At 38.0% G+C, this 14,749-nt stretch overlaps 1 protein-coding gene across 1 annotated transcript in view; it reads left to right on the top strand.

Annotated features, from left to right (window-relative positions):
- The first annotated feature begins 10,025 nt into the window (after positions 1 to 10,025).
- The window catches only part of LOC115215698 (cell surface glycoprotein 1-like), a 97,094-nt gene continuing 92,370 nt past the window's right edge, over positions 10,026 to 14,749 (top strand). Inside the window, exon 1 of the mRNA XM_029784980.2 lies at positions 10,026 to 10,184. The gene's annotated coding sequence lies outside the window, so the exon portion shown is untranslated. The remainder of the gene's footprint in view (positions 10,185 to 14,749) is intronic.

Here is a 14,749-nt window from a genome sequence, read left to right as displayed (position 1 = left end):
TTCCCTTGCAGATCGCTCTTATTCCAACAGCATTAAGCTCCTCTTTAGAGAAACTTTCTCTATAGCAATAGCAATTCAGTTACATAAATTCTACTTCTTCAAGCCCTGCTTCAATTTCCAGAGACACCATTATATTGCTCAACTTGAAAGCATGCAAAGTCACTGATACTCACTGGCCATATGTTTTGACTCGACTGCATGCATAAAGTGGGACATTTTGCAGAAATTCCTCATCCAAGGGCAGCCTCAACCAACGTCTTTTTCTTTCTTTAACGGAAGACCACCGGCCGTATAGCAAGTCCTCCTTCTTCACACTATCGATGTTCTCCAAAGTTAAAGCTAAAAGCTGTTACACCTCGATCTCAATATCATCTAAGGTGAACTCAGAACGTGAACAATAGCAACAAAACTCTCAAAGCATTTTATCTTGTCCAACATTCTAACAATTTAACCTATCCAATGTCCTGGACAGGTTCTTTACTTTATCGAACCCAGAAGTTATGAAAGAAAAAAAACTGCCCTTGGTGCGATTTTAATTCAGCGCGTAATGAACCGGACTATATGTTTCTTTCACTTTCTGTTTCACCTTTACTCTGTTTTCTTTGTTTGTTTGTTTGTTTGTTTGTTTGTTTCTTTCTTTCTTTCTTCGGAATTTTCACGTTTGAGACACCTTTGATCATAGATTTGCTCGACTAGGGTTACTCTAGAGCTAAGCAACAACAGCAACAGCAACAACAACAACGACAACAACGACGACGACAACAAGAGCAAGAACAACAACAACAACAACAGAGCAAACATCAAATGACTGATTTCGTAATCCTAGTAATGGTACAGGGTTGAAACGGGCTCCCTGAAGAGTACCTTTGCATTACACAAACATGCGGGGGAAACAAGTAACTTTGTAAGAGACATTTTCTTGTGTGTATGTTTTGTACAAATTGATTAGATTCTCTGGATCTAATTTACGAAATTAGACAGTGTATGCAATGCAAGGCCATATGTGTTTCAGTAAGACTCTGCACAATCACACATGGCTCTTGTAACACAAGAATGGATGGTTGAAAATTTACATGATCACATAACCCTTAACATATGGCCTCCTCAGATCTCAATCCATTGGACTATTACATATGAAGTGTTGTTGAGAGAGAGGTCAATAAACACGCCCAAAACACCAAAGATTCTTTGAAACCTTCCATAGTCAGAGTAATATCCAAAATGAACCAGGACCACATCATTCGAGCATGTAGATTATTTAGATCTCATATAGAAGCAGTTGTTGAAGCCGAAGATGGCGTTATTGAATAACCTTATAGAAAAGAAGGTTTGTTTTTATCCTTATAGCGTGTTTTGATAGGTAAAGTTAGTATCTGTTATATATAACTGTTTTTTATAAACATAAATCTGTCCTCAAATATTTTACGCACCCTGTATTATATATATATATATATATATATATATGTGTGTGTGTGTGTGTGTGTGTGTGTGTGTGACGTAAACACACCAACACTGGTTGTCAAGTCACAAGACACACACATACACACATAGATTTTTATATATAAATCCAAATTAAGAGAGTGGAGCAGGTAAAATCCACCTTACATATGTTTCGTAGCTACCAGATATTCTGATGTAATAATTACTCAACGAGAGGTGCTCAGTTAGCTACTCTTCGGTCTGTTGAGTAGCAAGCTGAGTACTCCTCGTTGAGTAATTATTACTTCCGTGGAGGCACATGGCCTGGTGGATAGAGCAGCGGACTCGCGGTCGAGGGATCGTGGGTTCGAATCTCGGACCTGGCGATGTGTGTGTTTATGAGCGAAACACCTAAACTCCACGCGGGTCCGGCAGAAGGTAATGGCGAACTTCTGCTTACTCTTTCGCCACAACTTTCTCTCACTCTTTCCTCCTGCATCTAGCAGCTCACCTAAGACGGACCGGGGTCCCGTCCAGGTGGGGAACCTATACGCCAAGGAAACCAGGAAACCGGCCCTCATGAGCCAGGCATGGCTCGAGAAGGAACAAACAACAAAAAATGATTACTTCCGTTGATCAGCTAGCTACGAGAAATATGTCGGCTGCATTTTACCTGTCTCACTCCCTCAATTTGGAATTTTATTCGCATGCATAGCGACTCAAGTTGCTAACTGTGGACTGTAAAAATATTATTTCAGCTTATCGAACTTCGATATGAGAAAAGCCTACAATCCTCGCCAATAAACTATTGTTCTTGAACGTTGTTTTTTTATACCTACCACGGACTGCTCGAAGCTTACAAACCTCCTGCACTTAGATCCTTCGATCTTATTATTACATACCGATATATATATATGTATCAAAAGAAAAACAGGACGCAAAGGATTTTGCGGTACATATGTTTCGGGCTTTATTGAACAACTAATTCTTATATCAATGCATAGTTGATATAACAGATAGATCAAAAGCCTTCTTCAGCCGCGTACAGTTACCTCACCAAAGACTTGTATCCCATTATAACAGGTTTGAGAAAGAGTTTGAGAAAAAAGCGAGTTTCATAGGGAAAGTAAATCCTCAGAGGTATTGCGAGACTCCAAAACAAATCGTCCATACCTTTTCCTCACTAGATAAAGAATGAATACTGGGTAGATTACTTCATATAGGGGAAGGAATTGAATGTTGAGAGAAAGAGGAAAGGAGGGGAAGGGGTGAAACCTTAATGAAGTTGGGATCACAAAAACGAAAAAATATATCTATAAATTTAAACATAATTATAAAGGATAATAATAAATATGAAATATAATAAAAAAAGTAAAGATGCAAAAAAATAATTTACGACACTCACCACGGCATCAAAACTCTAACCCATCATCTCTAACCGCCATGTATTCTTCTGTATCTCTTTATTTTTATCTCACTTTATCTTTATGTTCACCTTTTTATTTTTTTTATTTTTTTATTTTTCGTCTTTATTTTTCACTTTTTATCTTTTATTTTTTATTTTATTTTATCTTTTACCCTTTATTTCTTGTACCTTTTACACTTTCACAATACATTTCTAGAATTTTCTGACCCTATACGTGACGTCCTTTGTATCTTTATATACTTATTTTTTTGCATCTTTACTTTTTTTATTATATTTCATATTTATTATTATCCTTTATAATTATGTTTAAATTTATAGATATATTTTTTCGTTTTTGTGATCCCAACTTCATTAAAGTTTCACCCCTTCCCCTCCTTTCCTCTTTCTCTCAACATTCAATTCCTTCCCCTATATGAAGTAATCTACCCAGTATTCATTCTTTATCTAGTGAGGAAAAGGTATGGACGATTTGTTTTGGAGTCTCGCAATACCTCTGAGGATTTACTTTCCCTATGAAACTCGGTTTTTTCTCAAACTCTTTCTCAAACCTGTTATAATGTGATACATGTCTTTGATGTGGTAATTGTACGCGGCTGAAGAAGGCTTTTGATCTATCTGTTATACCAATTATGCATTGATATAAGAATAAGTTGTTCAATAAAGCCCGAAACATATGTACCGCAAAATCCTTTGCGTCCTGTATTTCTTTTGATACATATATCCTATCACCTATACAGGTGCTTACATTTATCAAGTATTCACCCTGGATATATATATATATGTATGTATGTGTGTGTGTGTGTGTGTGTGTGTGTGTGTGTGTGGAGGCGTGTGTGTGTGTGTGGTTAGGGTGTTAGCATCATGATCGTAGGATTGTGGTTTCTATTCCTGGACCAGGCGACGCGTTGTGTTCTTGAGCAAAACACTTCATTTCACGTTGCTCCAGTACACTCAGCTGGCAAAAATGAGTAACGCTGCGATGGACTAGCGTCCCATCCAGCTGGGCATCACATACACCATGGAAACCGGGAAAACTGGCTAAGCTTTAAAAGGCCGCATTTATATATATATATGTATATATATATATATGTATAAATGACTATATAAAAATAGTCTTTTAGGATAACATGGTGGACCAGGTCAGTTTAAGCTACCCTACTACTATAAAGTAAACTTTTTTGAACTTATAGTATTCTGTGTGTGTATATACATACAGATACAATAACAATATTCCACCGGACTTTTTAATAATTCCTTCTGGAAAATATCTTTAACATTTTCTTGAGAATGTATATATATGTTGTAATCTTTTGTGCCCAATATTTTGATGAACTTGTTAAACTTTTTTATATTTTCCCAAGATTTTCCCTTGTAAAGTGTTCTTAACATGTCCTTGTTACCAAAGAATGTATATATGTATTGTAGTATTTCGTGACAACCAGTAATTAACACAACCAAACTTTTACATGTTACTTTTGACAATCTTTTTCTAAAAAGTGAAACCGGTAAAGTAAATAAACATCTTTTAAAATTGCATCTTCAAACCTTCTTTCATATATAATTCCACTCGTGCGGTACCTTACAACTCCACTTTGTTATATATATATATATACTAGCATTAAAGACCCGTCGTTGCCGGGTCATAGTGCTAGAGCATGTATATATGTGTATATATATATATGTGTACATATTACATGTACATCTATATATATATACATCTACACATAAAAGGCAAAATACAAAGTTATATCTTGATATCGCTAGTGATAACAATACTCAAAATATATAACAGACTGGAATTGTTAGCTCTTCTTTTTTCTCTACATTGTATACTTTATAGACAATAATCTTTTCTTTAATTTAATTTTTTATTATCCATCTGGACAATTCCATTTCTGCACGCTAATTATATTTTTAATTTATTCCCATTCATGTGAAACCACTTATTCAAGTTCAAATCATTGATGCAATTTTATACCAATTGCTATTTTTACTTTTGTATGTTACGATTATATTATACTTTAGTTTGATTTTAATTATTACTTACTACATATAATTCAATTGTTATTATTATTTTTATTGTTAAAGTGAAAGCATCTGACATAAAATAGAGAAATATTTTTGTTTCACCTTTAACACGTAATACTGAAATAGTGGAGAAGATATTGCTATGGGCTCGCTCTAGGCAAGAAGTTGAACATTTTTTTTCCCATGAAACTACATGGACCCTAAGTAAGGCATGTGTAAAATTTGAATGAAATTGGTTGTGTAGTTCTCAAGTTTTAGGGAATCGTAGTGGAGAAGATATAATATTGCTGTGGGCTTGCCCTAAGCAAAAAGTTAAAATTTTTTTGCCGATGACACTCCCCGGACCCTAAGTAAAGCATGTGTAAAATTTGAATGAAATTGGTTGTGTAGTTCTCAAGTTTTAGGGAAACACACAGACAAACAGACAGACAGACAGACAGACAGACACACACACACACACATTCTCAGTTTTATATATATTACGATATATATGCAACCCATTTTTTGCTCGACTTTTTAGCCCATGAACAGAGGTTGTGCAGTATATACAGTCGTTTACATCTCATATTGTCAACATTGATTTTCGTTAACTTGTCCAGCTTCTTTACTATTTTACGTAATTTTTCTGTTTCGATTCCTCTCAAGCCTGGCACTCGTTCTTTCCCTAGTTCATCTCTCATCCAACCAATGTAGTAAGCTCTTTCCCCCCTCTTTAACATCCTCTCTTTCCACGAATCAAAAGTTGTTATTATCCTGGCTATTATTTCTCTCCTAATGATTTATTGAATTTTCTGCCATTTCTTGTTCGATTTCTTCTGTATAGTTCTGTTCTTCATCTTTCACTATTTTGGAAATCTTCTCCAGAGTTTTCTCAAGATTAGATATTTTTGATCTAGAAGGTTTTATTCTGTGAAAGAATTGCGTTCTTAGACCCTTTTCCTGTGTCCTATTTTGGCAGGCTGGTTTCTGTGTTAGCATTTGATCATAGTCCTATTGTCGTTAGAGATCACTTCCTTCTAGTTTTTGTGGCAGTATTTGGATGACGACCAGGCCCATCATACTGCTTAGCGAGAAACTTGTACTTATGGATTCGGTCTCATTTACAGAGTTGTTATAATATATTTTTAAATGGCATTTCACCCATAAAGGTGACTGCGGTGTTAAGTTGTTACAATCTCCATCTCTTGCGGGCAACCAACCAAAGTTAAAGAATCCGTCCTTTTTTTGTTGTAGACAAGAGCGACTTCGGCGGAGTTATGATGTTAGCACGTGCTAAATAAGACCCCTCATAACTTTTTACGAATATCTGGAAATTATAAAGAGAAACGAATGGCAGAATCGGACTGTCCGTATTTTAGAACTAAGAATTAGAAGAAAAAAAAACCCAGAAAAAACTGGGGGCGGTATGGAGGGGGGGGATTAATTTTTTTTTTTTGCCTAATCGTATTAATTTCATTATGCAGAAGACAGAATCGAAAATATTTTGTGAAAATTCGTAAATATAAAAAAGCTATGAAGAGGTTTAGCACGTTTTAGCATCATAACTCCGCCTCAAGTTCTGTTGCTTCTGGTCTCGGGGTACGCATTATCATCCTTGCTTCTATCATAAGCTAGTAATGCTGTGTACAAAGTTATGATAATAGAAGTAGTAGAGTGACCGAATAATTGCCTGGTTTTATTTCATTTCGTCCTTTTCCTTTCGGCTGGCTCCTTGAACAGCTTAAAATTCAAATAGTCTGCGGGTTGACTTTGCCATTTCATCGTCTGACAGGAGAAGGATTATATTCTGGAGAGAGAGATTGTTCAGTGTGCTGGGAATAGTTTCCAAATCTCTCTCAAATCGCACCTTAATTTACCATTGCAAATTAAGATTACAATGAGGGAACGGTCACAACTGGAACGCCGTTAATTATAGGTTTAATTGGTATTCAGTTAGGACCCAGTGCTCAGACAGAGCCGACCAGGAGCTAAACGGTAGTACAGCGACAATGTCCCATCCTCCTTCATCTCCATCTCCATCTTCTTCTCCTCCTCCTCATCATCATCCACATCCTCCACCACCTACCCCTCCTCCTCCTCCTCCTCCTCCTCCTTCTCCTCCTCCTCCTCCTCCTCATCATCATCATCATCATCACCGTCGTCGTCATGATTATGGGAACTGTCTTGACCATGGTTATCATCTTCAGTATGATGATGATGATGATAATGATGATGATGATAATGATGATGATGATGTCCAACATCATCATCATCGTAATGTTCATCTTCCCAAACATGATCATCCTGATCATCATCATCATCATTTATGCAGCAGCAGCAGTAGTAGTTGTTGTTGTTGCAGCAGCAGCAGCAGCAGCACCTGGTGAATGAAAGGAGTTTGGGATCAAAATTGGAAATGGATTTATTTGCATTGGCATCTTGAATAAATGAGCGACGAAGGTTTGGAGGTGGTGGTCATGTTGATGATGACGATGATGATGATGATGGTGCTGGTGATGTTGATGGCAATGGCGGGGATGGTGGTGATAGTGGTAGTGGCGGTGATGATGATTGTGGTGGTGGTGGCGGCGATGGTGGTGATGATAGCGGTGGTGGTTGCGGCGGCAGCTGCGATCATAGTGGTGATGATAGTGGTGGTGGTGGTGTTGGTGGTGGTGGTAGTGGTGAGAGCGGTGGTTGTGATGAGGCGGGGGTTACCGAACCTTCGGTCTGCAACGATCGAGCGATTCTGTTGTCGAAAGCGTTCCAGGTCATGGCCATCTCACCGGTTATAGAAAAATAGGTCACATCTTCCAATATGTCTTACATTATCTTAAAGTAAGACATATGTGATGTGAGGGGCACTTGGCTGCTATCTTTAGCAATTGTTGTTGTTGATTAGTTCCAGGTCAGCCATGGTGGAGCAGACTTAAAACAAAATGCATTCCAGCCATGACCAACTCGTGTTTTTCCTATCCAATGTCTCCTTTTCTGAAACTAACTAAATGTGATTTGAAGGTGATTTGGCTGCTACTTCTAGCAGGCTGAGTGACATGTACAGTTTTCCTCGTAGGATCGTATTACCAGAATAGTGATGGGCTGCTAGGAGAGGAGAGAGAGAGAGAGAGAGAGAGAGAGAGAGAGATGGAGAGAGAGAGAGAGAGAGAGTGAGTGAGTGAGTGTGAGTGAGTGAGTGAGTGAGAGAGTGAGTGAGAGAGTGAGTGAGAGAGTGAGTGAGTGAGTGAGAGAGTGAGTGAAAGACATTTGAATGGAGAGACATTTGATGAAAGCCAAGTAGAGATGGTGTCAGGAAAGACAGAAAAAGTGAGAGAGAAAGACGAGGGAAAAGAAAAGAAAGAGTGAAGGAAAGAAAGCGAGAGGGAGAGAGAGAAATTGCGTAATAAAGACAGACTGTTAAAGGGAGAGAGGAAGAGGGAGAGAGAGAAGAAGAAAGAAAGGGAAGGGTTTAAGGTAAGGTAGTGAAAGTGTAAGAGAGAAGAATAGTCGAGAAAGAAATATAGAGTTGTATCTGGCTCTCTAAAGGCAGCGAGTTAGAGAGAGAGAGAGAGAGAGAGAGGGAGGGAGGGAGAGAGAGAGAGAAAAAGAGGGAGAGAGAGATATGAGAGAAAGAGGTTTGGCTCTGTGGGTGAGTGAAAATTTTCGTCACATGAGCTGAATGCAAAACACTCCGCTAGGTTACACCACCGCCACCGCCGCCACCATCATTATCATCACCAACAGCAACAACTTAAACTGCTGCAACGACAGTAACAGCAGCAGCAAGAACAGCAATACCTGACACAATAACTGAGGGTCGAAGTAGGAACAGCAGCAACAACATCTGCAGCAGCTTCTGCAGTCGCAGCAGTATCAGCAGCATTAGCAGCCCCCAGCAGCAGCAGTAGTAGTAGTAATAGTGGTGAGAGTAGATAGACGAAATAATACCATCAGCAGCAGCTTCAGCAGCAGCAGCAGCAGCAGCGGCGGCGACGGCGGTGGTGGCGGCAACAGCAGCGGCAGCAGATGCAGCAGTTATTATAATAGTATTAGTAGAAGTGATAGCAGGCAGCATCAGCATCAGCGTCAGCAGCAACGGCAACAGTTACAAATGTAGTAGCAGCAACAACAGCAGCAGTAATATCATCATCATCATCATCATCAACAATAACAGTAATAATAACATTAAGTAGTATAAACACCAGTTAAAGGGTGACAACTACAGCGTATATTATATGCATAAATAAACACGCGAATTTATACATACATACATTATATCTGTCTATCTATCTGTCTATCTACCTACCTATCTATCTATCCCTCTCCCTACCTACCTATCTATCTATTTTTTTTTGTTTCTTTTGTTTTTTTTGTTTTTTTTTTCATCCTCCAAAAGAAAAGCTCTACCTTGTAACTTGTCCCATCTGTGTGCAGCCCTGTGTGGCCAATAAAGAAACTCATCTATCTATCTATCTATCTATCTATCTATCTATCTATCTATCTATCTATCTATATATCTATCTATCTATCTATCTATGTGTCTCTCTATCTATCTATCTATCTATCTATCTATCTATCTATCTATCTATCTATCTATCTATCTATCTATCTATCTGTCTGTCTATCTATCTATCTCTATCTATCTATCTATCTATCTATCTATCTATCTATCTATCTATCTATCTATCTGTCTATCTATCTATCTATGTAATTGCGCGTGTGTGTGTGTATATGTGTGAGTGGATCTTCGTACTTATTACATGTATGCGAATATAGTCACACAACAGATGAGCTTAGTTAGACACACACAGCACGGGAGCAGCGCGCGTATAGTGAAACTGCAGTGAGGCAGAGTGAGAGATATTTGGAAGTAGCAGATGAAGTTGGTCTTATTTTCCCACCACAACCACACCACCACCATCACTACCACCACTACCACCACCCCCACCACCTGATTTGAGAATCTAGTTGCTGCCTTACCTCCACTTTGCTCTAAAACACGTTCGGATTATCCAAAATATACAACACAGAGAAAGAAAGAAAGAGAGAGAAAGTAAGAGAGACATCTTGTAATAGATTACTACAAAACCAAACTCTAAAATCATATATATATATATATATATATATATATATATGTATATATATATTAATTTATAAATATATATATATATATTTACATATCTATCTATCAATATATATATATATATATATGTCATTCTGCTCCTTCGCTTCTTTGCTGTTTGAATTATTCCAGTGAAAGAAAGTAAGAAGGTGGTTCGACTCTCGCTGTTTCTCTCGCTTTCCACTCCTTATAATATCGGACAAAACGAATGCTGTGAGTACACAGAAGCTTCTTCATGTTTCTTTCGAATGCGTATACTTCTGTATAATGTCATTGTTTCCATTTTCATTTCCTCCAAATTTCCTCCATCCCGTTCATTTATATATGAATGTATGTATGCATCCATTGTACGTATGTGTGTGTGCGTACGCGTATGTATGTGTGCATGTATGTTTGTACATATGTGCGTGCGTGTGTGTAAGATTTTCTGCATTTATGAATCTTTGAATTTGCATATGCATCTATCTATCTATCTATCTATCTATCTATCTATCTATCTATCTATCTATCTATCTATCTATCTATCTATCTATCTATCTATACACATACATATACATATGCACACATACACACACATATACGTGTGTGTATCTCTGTGTGCGTGCGTGTATCTGTGTGTACGCATGTGTGTATGTGTGCGTACGTATGTGTGTGTGTGTGTATGTGAGTGTGTAAAAGATCACGTTTCTCTATTAATATATTCAGTGTCTAATTGCTCCAAAAATACAAGTACAAATATCTCTTCACTTATATATATATACATACATACACACGTACATACTTACATACTTAAACATGCATATATATAGACACATATGCATTCATTACACACATACATATATTTCTTGTTGCAACATACATACGCAAACGCGCACGCACACACACACACACACACACACACACACACGCACATAGCAACCACCGTCACCTCGCAGATGAGCCAACCATCAAGGAAACCCTGCATGTATTGTCTGTAGTCGCATGACAAGCTAGAAAGAGCAGATAAAATCTCCCTCAAACCACTCTCTCCAGGGCGGCGCAGATACAGTGGACAATGTAATAAATATCCTGATATAGAAAACGATGGAATGGTCACGGGTGGAGCACTTTTATTTATATGTGTGCTTTAACAACAGGGCTTAAACAACAACAGCAAGAGCAGCAGCAACAACCTTCAACTGCTAACCAGGAGGACTCCACGCAACCTGCTTGAAATAGCAGCCAAATCTCATTGAAAGCTAGCCTTATCGTTTCAGTCAAAACAAAAAATATGGATACATTGGACAGTGTACCCTTTGGTAGATCGTGCATAGGGATAGAAAAAAAATAGACATACAACCTGCTAAACATAGCTGTCAAATCTATCCTAAGTCATGCATAATTGTCTCCGAAATAAAGAGAAAATGAAGGACACATGAGATGATGTAGACCTAGTTATTAAAAAATGGCGGAATAGTCACCGTTGGAACGCCTTTAGTCATATGTGGGTTCGGTCAATGCTGACCTGGGGCTAAACAGTAGTGGCAGCAGCAACAGCAACAACAACGAATCCCTAACATACCACTGTCACCCTTTGATTATTGAATACACACACACACTGACCTGCCTCGAAACCCCTCCGTGGAACTGACATTAGACTACGAAAATCATCCTCATCACCGTTGCCATTATCATCGTCATCATCGACGTCGTCGTCATCATCATCATCATCATCATCATCATCATCATCATTATAACCTCGAACGTCAGTGCTGTCAGCATCAATTTCACCATCATCATAATCATCATCACTAGTACCATGACAGCCGACCTGACGATGATGATGATAGTGATAATTATGATGATGATGATGGCGATGGTGGTGGTGGTGGTGATGGCTATGAGGATGGCAATGATGTTGTTGGAGATTGTGATACTCTAATGACGATGTTAAAGAAGGGGCTGGGACAAAGGAAGAGAGAGAGAGAGAGAGAGGATGTGTGTGTACCACCACCACCACCACCACCACCATCATCATCATCATCATCATCATCACCGTCAACACACACACACACACACACACACACACACGCACACGCACACACGCACACACACACACACACACACACACGCACGCACTGCAGCTATTCGCCGTGTCAGTTTCTCTTTGTTTGCATCGTTTCTTCGTCTCGCTTCAGTCCAACAACTGAACAATTCAATAATTCCCATCGTCTAAAGGCATCTTCTAACTGCTGTTGTTGTTGATGATAATGACAATAATGATGTTCGTGGTGGTGGTGGTGGTGGTAGCAATGGTGATGATAACGCAGTTGTTGTTGTTGTTGTTGTTGTTCATGATGCACTGATATTGCTGCACCACATTCCTGAATTGCAGGCTGGTGTGTCATGAATTCCTCTGCCATTCACGCTCCGTTCTCCTCCCCCGCTCACCACTCACCTCTTCAACCCTTTTTTCTCAAATTCTTACTTTCTCTCTCTCTCTCTCTTCTCTCTCTCTCTCTCCCTCTCCATCTCCATCTTTCTCTGTACACACACATACACACACGCACGCACACGTCCCTCTCTATGTATGATGTATGTGCTCATCTCTCTCTCTCCCTTTCTCTCCATCTCACTCTCTACCCCTATCTCCCCTTTTCTTCTCCTTCCCCTCTCCCTCCCCATCTCTCACTATGTATGCATGTATGTATGTACGTATGTATGTATGTATTTATGTAGGTATGTAGTGTAAGTACACCACATCAAACAGACACCTGTTTTGCCACTTAACTTGCCATCTTCATTTCACTGCTAAATATTGTTGATTTGGCATGTTGATGTTGTTGTTCATACCGTTGTTGTTGTTGTTGTTGTTGTTTTAACACCTTCCTTTCTACGTCAGCCTCCCCATATTTTCTGTCACTCATAAATCTACAGCTAAATACTCACAATTAACAATACAGCCTCAATATTCGAGTAATCATTCGAGAGGGTATTTAGCTGCTCTTTCTTGTAGTGGTTATTACTGCTGTCTAGCACCGGATCAACCCTACCCGAACAAACCTATGACCAAAGGCATTGCCACCATCACCGTCTCTTCTTCCTTTTATTATTATTATTATTATTATTATTATTATTATTATTATTATTATTATTATTATTATTATTATTATTATTATTATTATTATTATTATTATTATTATCATTATCATTATTATCATTATTATTATTTCATCTATTTATCTTATCTATTTATGCATTTCTTGCATAGACGGTTCTTCCAGGATTACATTTATCGAACGTTTTCATCTATTTTTGAATAGGGTAATTTAAGGAGAAATTTAGCTGCTATTTCTTGCACGTTGAGCAACCACTGATAAGCTGTGTTCGTTTTTTCGTTCGTCTAAAAGAGGTTGTTGTTTTTGGTGCTGCTTCTATTGTTGTTTACATCTAGGTCAATCCTCATTTTGCACGCATAGGATCAAATGCATTTCCGACCCTAACTACGATTTCTTTCTTTAAGGTTATAAAGGACGACGTTTGCCAAAATGTCCTTCTTTTATTTAAGACGGTAGGATATAATCTGAAGGAATTTGACTGCTATTTGTAGCAGATCGAATCATGTAGAGACCCTTTCGTCAGGTTGTGTAATAGAAGTAGTAGTTGTAGTAGTAGTAGTTGTGGTAGTTAGTGTAATATTACTAGTAGATTTTGTTATTGTTTAACCCTAGGCCAGTTCTCATAAAATAGGTCTCTCATGATGAGAAACGTTCCAGGAATGACCGTCCCACATTATATTTCAGACATAGTATTTCAAGGACTACGTTATTCAATGTGTGCTTTCTTTCTTTCTTTCTTTTTTACTTTCTTTCTTTCTTTTTCTTATTTAAAAAGCAAGTAGGGTGTAATTAATGGCAGATGTTTTGACTGTTATTTCTAGCGAGTCGAGTGATTACTTAGAGGTTCCGTCATTTGGCCCATGTTGAACCATGCTGCTGCTGTTGTTGTTGTTACTGCTGCTGATGGTGATGATGATGATGAATTCCACTAACAGCCTCAGCCTCAGCACTGTCGTCGTTCATATATATACATAAGCATTGCGTTTCTGAATATCTCGTCGTAACGTGAAATTCTGTAACCTGTTGACTTCCATTTCCATTGATTATTGTATCAACATGGAAGTCAATAAGAGAAAATACGTTTCACATTACAGAAAAAATTTCAGGAATGCAACGATTTTGTATGGCAGTGGATGCTTGTACATGACCCGTTGAACTGAAAATAATACTTAATCAATTAAAATAATAACTAAAATGAGAGGGAAAATAATCATTAGTGTTAGTGACAATTTTGTCTTAGATGAGAGGAAGGGAAAGAACTCCCACGATTGTAATTGACCCAAATTAAATACAATTGTGCGCGGCAGAATGAACTATTGATAAATCTGCAGTTACTCTATCCGGATTACAAGTTCAGGTTTATACCTGTAATTATTAGGGCCCTGGGATATGTAACACACTGCCTAAATACCAATCTTGAGAAATTAGGCTCCTCAAAACCAGAAAAGAGAAAGCTAATTCGAAGACTACTGATCAATCTATCACTGGAACTGTAAACATCTGTAAAACTTTCCAGAAGTTTATCATTTAAATATATATGAGCATGTCTAGATATGCAACTATATGCATGAGAATGCATACATAAAACAAAACATACAAATCTGTATGTATGTATGTATGTATGTATGTATGTATGTATGTATGTAGATGTTGAAATTCCAATGAAGGAGCCTTGGAAGT

This window comes from Octopus sinensis, linkage group LG9, assembly GCF_006345805.1.
Source record: "Octopus sinensis linkage group LG9, ASM634580v1, whole genome shotgun sequence".
Classification (NCBI taxonomy): domain Eukaryota; kingdom Metazoa; phylum Mollusca; class Cephalopoda; order Octopoda; family Octopodidae; genus Octopus; species Octopus sinensis.
Note: the sequence above shows the minus strand (reverse complement) of the source record. Positions and strands in the feature narration are given on the sequence as shown.